Raw genomic sequence first — 9187 nt, 5'->3', positions numbered from 1 at the left:
GGGAGCGCCGTCTACAATTAGTTCCTTGAACTCTACACGTATCGCATCTAGGCTTATAATATCCTTGGCCACACTACTAAAGATATTATAAACGTAGATGCGGTACGGGCTTAGTTGCCCGCCATAAATATAGACGGCGCGTCCGGCGAAAAAAGTCACTTCCCCTCTACACACCGCCACCCGTAGATAGCATCCACGAAGTCCCCTCGATATAATTTGCCAACAGCCACTTGGAGCGCTGTAAGCAACTCCCAGTAGGCCCCTCGAGGCGCACTGATGGTAACTTAGCTCGGACAAGAACCATTTGGATGGAAAATAAATAGTCAATTAAAACACTTTTACATTTATAACTTTTCAAAACATGGTTATTTTAATAAATACCACAAAAAAAGTCGATGAGAAATTTATATTACGGTTTCATATATTTAACATTAATTCTAAAATTATTTCTTATAATTTACGTTCTTTATATATTCCATATATAGTTCTTTAATAATATTAATTTTTTATTTTTATTGTTGTCGTCTGCAAGTTCTATGGATTTTTTTAGACTATTCTTCTAATCAAGTTCTCGTATGTATTTTTCAATTTCTTAATTATTATATATTCTAACGTTTTTATAAAAATATGATTATAATTCCAAGTGACAGGAAAATTGTTCTCTTGGGTTTTAGATGCTAAGACGGCAGTTCCAAGCCAGATTACGTTTCGCATTGGCAAACAGAATTAGACCAACAGAATTTCACTGGCACATTCATAAAAAATATCATGTTCCATAAAATATAATTTCATATAAACTTTAAACTATTATAATTGATACAGCTTACGCGAAATATTTACGTACGTTATATGATATAATATTTAAAATACAAATTTTATATATATATATATACATATATTATTAAAAATTTGTCATAAGGACAACCGCAGGATTTCGCCGGGAGCGGAAGCTAGTCTGGAAAATTGTACCCGCTCCCAGCGAAATCGCGGTAAAATTTTAGCCACAGCCACGTCTCACAACCATGAGAGAGGTGGTTACAGTCTGTAAAGGAATCAATAAGACGATCCAGCAAAAGCGTCGTGCACCCTAAGAACACGGAGCGATTCAAGGACTACCGCCTCCTGCATTTTTCCCGCAAGTGTTTTAGCATATTGTTGACACGCAGGGATGCTTTTTTATGCTATAAGCAAGTGAAAGATTGGTAACTCCAAGAGCGCCGATGATAAGGACGATTGGTTTAACAGAATATTCCGGGTACAATCGTTGCAACTCCCTTATAAGCTCTCGATACCTCTCTTCCTTTTCATTCTCCTTGGTTATGATGGTTTTGTCAGCTAGTGCCGAAAATTCGATAACGAACATGGTTCGCTTCTCGAAGTCAAGAAGAAACATGGCAGGCCTCGAGTGCGCAACAGAAACAATTGTCGAGAATATAAAGTACCAGTATATGCTGCACTTCCCATTCTCGACAATTTACTCCATTTCCCTAGGAGCATTTAATGACGTAAGAGTGACAGAGATGGCGATAAAGCACTCTTAGTGCCGCATTGTGCCTTTGAATATAGTTCGTTCCCGCGTGAGTTGGACAATTAGATAGCATGTGAGTTAAATTCTCGGGGTGTGCATGCCATACCCTGCAGCTACCATCAGGAAAGTCTTGGCTCCAAATGTGGGGACGGTATGTTAAGGTGGAAATGACACCGTCTTGGCATGCAAAAATGAAACCCTCCGTACCAGACTTCAATCCGGGCGATTTAAGGAAAGCCAACGTTAGCTCACAAGACATTGACTGATCCTTCACATTTCTGTGGAAGATACCGTGCATCCTCTTATCGAGGAGCTGTTCACGAAAGCTTTTCTCTTGTGCTTTCTTAATCCGGGCTTTCAGGAGTGAGTACTCCAGATAGATAAGATTTGATGCATTTTGCTCACCCCTAATACTGAAGTCAAGTCCGAGTGTTTCAGCAACCTCCTCCGCTGCTTTGTAGAAAAACGCTCCTTTGCCCACTTCTTCGTGATTCCTGACAATTTTAAGAAGAGAGTCTCTTCAATTTGCAACTCTATGTGCTGTACTCAGAATAATCCTGTTGTGAAGACATTCAAGAATCAATATTCCGCGACCACCTTGACGGCGTGAGATGTACAGTTGCAGAACGGAATACTTAAGATGTATGCTTTTGTTCATGTGCATAACCTTTCTTGTCCCCATATCCAAAGATCTGAGCTCGTTCTTCGTCCATGGAACTACTCCAAATGAATAGAGTACTACTGGGACGGCAAGCATGTTCGTTGCAGATACTTTGTTCCTCGCCGACAGTTCGGAAGACCAAATATGTCGGATGAGATCTTTGTATCTACTTCGGAGAGTATCCTTAATAGATGTCACATCCTGAATGCGGCTCTGTGGCACGCCCAGATATGTATAAGTCTCTCCAGCGCAAAGGTGTCGTATAGCGCTACTATCAACGAGCTCAGGATCTTCAGGGATGCCATTAAGTTTTCCTCACTTCAAATAAACCTTGGCGCATTTGTCTAACCCAAATTCCATTCCAATTTCCTTAGTATATCGTTCGACGATCCCTAGAGCTAGATGTAGTTGCTCTTTGTTTTTAGCATAGATCTTAAGATCGTCCATGTAAAATACATAAGTCGCCCTAAAAGACACCTCTCTGAAAGGTGACCTTGTTAGTTGTCACACGATTTTTTCCAGTTGAGATAGTAAATCCGGTTTTCCAAAGCGGCATCAATGTCTCTATGCCCCTAACTATTTGCGGATGAACCTTTATGATTTATAAAAGACAGATGATAAGTCTATGGGAGGTCGAATCGAAAGCTTTCCGATAATCAATCCAGGCCTTCCATAGGTCACGCTGGTAGATTTCTGCATCTTTGCAGACACATTTGTCGATGAGCAGGTTCTCCCGACATCCTCCTACGTTTTTCTTTGAGCCTCGTTGTTCATACATTTCTTGTCATACAGGTTCACTTGCTCGAACAATCCTATCATTTCAAATAGCTGTGAATATCTTATAAAGTGTGTTCAGATAAGTTATTGGCCTGTAATTCTTCGGGTCCGCTAAGTTGCCTATTTTCGGCAGGAGTATTGTGCGCCCTTCCACCAAAAACTCCGGAATCGGCTCTTCCGACTTCAAATATGAGGTGAAAATACGGATCAAATGCTGATGGGTTTAAGAAAACTTCTTCTTGGAAGAGTCGAGATGGGTCAGAGAGAAACTGCTGATTTTCTCTGACCCAGATCTCCCTCCGCTCTAGACTTCTCTTAGCGCCAGATAGTATTCGTATTCTCTCAACAATATGCTGCCTGATGGTCAGCAGCTTTTACGTGTTAAGTGTGTGATAACGGGTCCGGAGTTCGCGCGCGAACTTTCGAACCTTGGCGGTGAAAGTCCTGCCATATGTGATGTAGTCAATCACACACTGAATGCCGGACGCGTACTGTCTTTCCCAGCTTATATTTATGGCAAATTGATGCATTCGTCTTTTGGTCTTATGATCAACCATTGGTTTTGTTTTACGGTTCGCATCGGCCAAACTCTCGCTTCATTATACACACAATAATTGATAGCCCAGAGGTCGGATTCTCCGAAAAAAAGTCCACGAAGCTCGTCATCCATTTTAGCCAGATCTTTAGGCTTGAGAGCAACCTTGGTGTTGATGTTTCTCCGGGTCGTAAAGCATCGCTCTTCCTCTAATGGATGCCTGCCCGCGGTTGATCTTCGTGTCGCCTCTCTTTCTCTGTTGCCGGCTTGTTCTAGCTGTGGTAGAGTAGGCGTTCCGCTTACATAGCCCCTTTTTCGGATAGTTCAGCATGGTTTCGCAGACTTGTAACCCCGTTGAGGGGCCACATTCGCATCGTAGCACTCTAGCAAGTCGTAATTCAGTCGCTCCGTCCGCCCAAAGGTCGCGGGATCCCGCCGATTGTTGGGAGCCCTGCGCGTTCTGTTGTTTTGAACCGCAATTACTACAACTATGTTTGGTGTTGCCATTGTTGTTCCCACGAGAAGCTAGGGAAAGGGGTTCGTCCATCCTTGTAGATCCCTGCATGCAAGGATAAGGCTGCGTACTCTACTACATCTGCGTACTACATCTTGGCGGAAGAAAGAATGCGGTATATGATAGGGAGTATGAAGGTAGGGAATGAGATAGGGTCCGAGCACTTCCCGGTCATAGTTACACTAAGAAGAGGCGTCAGTAAGCGCGGCAGAGGGAGAAAGGAAAAAGGTTGCGAAAGAAACACGAAAATGGGAATCTGGGGGGTAGATAAATTAAAAGAGTTCAAACAAAAGATGGAAAAGGAGAAGGTTAGGTATGAAAAAGAGGAGGCAATAGACTCGTTAATTGAAAGGTTGAAGGGGTCCATTGAAAAGGTAAAGGATGAGCTGGGTACTAATGAAGAAAGAGTAGGGGGAAAGAGAGGCTGGTGGGACGAGGAATGATGGGAGCGTAAAGAGATAATAAAAGAGTGTGTGAGCAAATGGAGAAGAGGGGAAATGGAGAAGGAGGAGTATAACTGGAGGAAAAAAGAACATTAGAAGATGCTGGAAATAAAAAGACAAAGGGGAAAGGAAGAATATAAAGCAGAAGTAGAAAAAGCGATCAAAGAAGGTAGGGTGTGGGATGTGATAAATAGGGATAGTGGGGAAAGGAAGGGCGTTAATGAAGAAATAGAAATGGAGGAATGGACGGATTATTTTAAGGGTCTATTAGGGCGAGAGCACAATAAGATCAAAGGGGAAAAGTGTAGGATAGTCCAAGGAGAAATGGAGGAAGGGAACGAGATAACAAGAGAAGAAGTGGATGAGGCAATAAATAGGTTAAAAAGGAACAAGGCGACGGAACAAGATGGGATGGAGAACGAAGCGATGAAGTTTGGAGGAGAATGGATTAGGGAAGGAATGTGGAAGATCTGTAACAAGGTATCGAAAGGGAAAGTGTTAGTCGGCAGAGTGTACGACGGGACTGGTGGTACCGCTTGTCAAGAAAGGGGAAGGAAAGAAGGTAGAACAATATAGAGGGATTACTTTCATGTCAGTCGGCTATAAAATATATGCAGCAATCTTAAGAAAAAGGTTGGAGAGTCAGGTAGAACAAAAAGAAAGTATCCCACATCATCAGACGGGATTTAGAGAAAGGATGAGAACTATAGACAACATCTACGTACTTAACTATTTAGCTAACAGAAATTTGGGGAGAAAGAAAGGGAAACTAGTTGCTTTGTTCGTAGATTTTAAAGCAGCGTTTGACTCAGTGAACAGAAAAGTGCTATGGCAGGCAATGAAAGAGAGGGGTGTAGAGGAAAAGTTGGTGGAGAGGATAAAGGAAATTTTTACTGAAACCAGGATTAGGGTGAAAATAGGAAAGAAAAAGGGCAGGTTTCCTGGACAGGCCGAGGTCTAAGGCAAGGGTGCCCGTTGAGTCCGTTACTATTTAGTATCCTATTGGCAGACTTAGAGGAGGAGCTAAAGGAGAAAGGGAAAGGAGGAACGGTTTTGGGCAATAGCAAACTATACTCTCTAGCACACGCGGACGATGTAGTTCTATTAGCAGATGATGAGAAGGGGATGAACCTAATGATGAAATAAATTACGTTTGAAAGATGAACGGACAAAAAGTGGAAATTGTGGAGGAGTTCTGTTACCTAAGTTTTTGGTTTGAGGCAGAAGAGGGAAACGAGCTGCAGGTGAGGAAAAGAACTGAATGTGCGAGTAAAGTAATGGGCCAAGTATGGGGTATAGGAAAGAGAAGGTTCAAGAACGATTGGAGAATGAGGGTCTGGTTGTTTGATGCGTTTGTGAGGGCGGTGTTGTGTTATGGTGTGGAGATCTGGGGATAGAAGGAACATATGAAAGTAGAGAGCATGCATGAGCGATTTCTGAGGTGAGAATGGAGGTTAGCTGGAGTTGCCCGGGATATATGTTAAAAGCAGAGTTAGGATGAGAAAATATGATTAATAGACAAATTAAGAGGGTCTGGAGGTTTGCAGAGAAGCTAAAAAGGGGAGAGGGAAGTAGAATTGAACAAGCATGTTTCGGCCGAATGCGGAACAATGAAGCGAGAGGTAATGTGGGAAATTCAAAATGGGAGGAAGAAAGGAGAAAAATGAGAAGGCTGTGTAATATTCGAGCAGGGGTTATGGAGTGGCAGGACATAGAGTTAGAGCTATTGGTTAAACAAGGAGAAGAAAGATGGACAAAGACTATAGATTCGAGGTACAATAGATGGTATCTGCAAAAAATAAAAAAGGAAGAAAAATGGAGTAGGGTTGTACGGTTCAGAATGGGAGAAGGAGTGAGAGCATGCAGATATCGGATGGATGAAGAGGAGAATTTATGGAGAGTATGTGGATACGAAATGGAGTCATGGGCACATGTATTAGAGAGATGTACAGGAGAGGAAGAGGCACAGTTGAGTGTGGATGAGTGTGTAAGATGGATCTTGGATGGTAGTGGACAGGGAGTAATGTGGATGAAGAAATTGGAAGAATTAAGGTTAAGCAAGGGAGTAGGGCAGAGCCAAACGGGTGATCCTGAAAAGGGACAGTAAAAAACGAAAATTCTTTTCAATATCGTGGAAAATGCATTTTTTTATGGTAAGAGGAAACGGAAGCCCTGGAAGCTCGCTCATTTTAGGAATTAATATCACTATTGTTACTATTGTTTATCCTACGTAATGCGAAAGAGTAGAATATAAGTAGTAGTTAAGCTAGACTAAGGATGGAATTGTAAATATATGTACAGGGAGCGGAGGCCCTCAAACCCGTAAAAGGGAGAGATTAAATACATACATACATACAATGTCCAAGAATGCAATTCACATATTCAAACAACACTTTTTCTCCCAAAATACATTTATTCAATTATTATCATTTTAAATTCGAACAATAATTTTTGAAAATTTTAAACATTAAAAAAGTTTTTTCTTTGGCATAAATATTTTATTATAATATTTTATTAGAAAAAATGTTTTTTTAAACAAACTATTTTTTTTTAATTGCTCAAATTAGGAAGTTGTCTAGTCTGTGTATCGTATAATTCGGAAATTTTCTTTCGGGAATTCTTAAATTCGTTAATATAATAAATTGTGGAGAGTTTTCCAATTCGGGACTTTTATATTTGAAAAATGTTATAATTTCGGAATTTTTACAGTCATGGAAATTTTATTTTTCGGAAAAAGCGACTGAAAAATCCCGAAAAATACAATTAATCAACACTGTAAGATTCTTGAATTGCAAAATAAACAAATAATAAAATTCCCGAGATTATAAAAGCCCCGAAATATAAAACTCGAATTGCAAAATTCACAAAAAATAAAATTCCAGGCAATAAGATATTACAGAATTTGAAAAATCCTAAAAGAAAACTGCTGAATTATAAAATATCCGAACTGGAAAATTCCTGAATTTAAACAATTCAAAAATGCGCACGTCTGTTTTAATTAATTACATTCTCATCAGAGAAGGTATTAGATTAATGTAAAATTTGCCCCCCCCCCCCCAGTTTTTGTAAAATGTCTCCGTTTTGAGACCCCCTGAATCCGAAAAACAGGTTTTTACGAATGTGTCTGTCTGTACGTCTGCATATATGTCTGTCTGTCTATATGTCTGTATGTATGTTTCTATATCTGTCTGCCTGTGAAAACGATAACTTTTGAAAAAATTAATCTATTAGATTGGCTTGTGGTACACTTATTTAGTGTCCTAAACTAAAGGTCAAGTTCGTTAGGCAGCCATTTTGGATGAAAATTCAAAAAGTGGGCACATTTTGAATTATTTTGAGACCACTTTTTTCAAAATTAAAAAATTCTCTGTACGGTTATTCATAGTATTCAAAAAATTAAACAACTTATCCCAATAGCTTTTTTCGAAAAATCAAAATTACTGGAATTATAGCATTTTCAAAATCCAAAAAAACAAACTAAAATAAACAATTTAAGCCAAACAACGCATGATACGAAAAAAAAGTCTGGAGAAGAAAAAAGTTGCTTTTTAAAAGCTCTACAAGATTATGATAACAACATTTTCAATTTGGTCAAAAAGTTTAAAATTCAAAATTTGATCCTACACAAGCAAAATAAGAAACAAATACAAAAATAATCATGATAAATACAATTTGATTTTTATTTTGTAATTTGTTATTAAGTAATCCCTGGCAGAGTTACATAAAAAATGTATTATAATTGATATAAAAGTGTTATGTATAATGTAGAAAATTTCACATTTTAGACAAAATCGAGTGCGAAGCACGAGATACGTCATGAGAATGTGTTCGTTAAAGCCAAAAGAGCTTTAACAAAAGAGAGTCAAAATCACAAAATTACAGTTGTCGTTCCGTTCACCTTTGATTTTAAAAGGTCTGTGCCCCAATGTGGAAGAAATGCAAAGACTAAGCGTGGAGTGCGATTGCCATCAGTCGCGTGCCGTGGGTGCGCTCAAACTCTCGAGCTAAGCTTTTTTAATGAAAGAGAATTCACACTCACAAACTTACAGTGGTATAAAGACCGAGCGTGTAGCGCGAGGTAAATACATAGTCGAGCGGTCCCGTATTTTGATACCTCTTCTTAAAATGATGTATTTTTTCAAAATAAAAAGTCAACATTTAATTTCGATTTCTTTTAAATTATTTCAAATCTTTTCAAATTAGTTTTGAAATTTTTCAGAACTTTTAAATATCTTTTAAACTGATTCCCATTTTTCCTAATAATTTTGTAAAATTCTGCACACAAAATTGTCTCAAGAGCTTCCAGATTTTTTTCTAATTTTGTAAATCTTTTGAAATGTTTTGAAATATTTTTAAACATTCTCTTTAATTTATGTAATTTTTGGAAATAAAAAATCATTTTAAATATTCCCAGAAATCTTAATTTTTACAAGATTTCAAAATTCTTGAGAAGCTCTAAATTTTTTTCTTTTATTTGAAACATTCAGAAACCTTCAGCTTATTTGATTTTTTTTCTAAATTAATGATTGTTTAATTGTTATTTAAGAAGAAAAATAAAAAAACTTTTACCTTCTCTCACAGTGTAGGTTCTTGTAATGTAGTGTATTAGGAGTGGGTAAAACGCTTCGTCAGCTGTTTGACTCAGTCAATTCGTCAGTACAGCTATGAGTGAGCAACAGGTTCCAGCGTCCGTTGCACAACGGGTTATAATAAAGTTTTTAACTAAAGA

This window comes from Belonocnema kinseyi, chromosome 9 (assembly GCF_010883055.1).
Source record: "Belonocnema kinseyi isolate 2016_QV_RU_SX_M_011 chromosome 9, B_treatae_v1, whole genome shotgun sequence".
NCBI classification, from domain to species: domain Eukaryota; kingdom Metazoa; phylum Arthropoda; class Insecta; order Hymenoptera; family Cynipidae; genus Belonocnema; species Belonocnema kinseyi.
The sequence above is the reverse complement of the archived record's forward strand: the minus strand, read 5'-3'. Positions refer to the sequence as shown.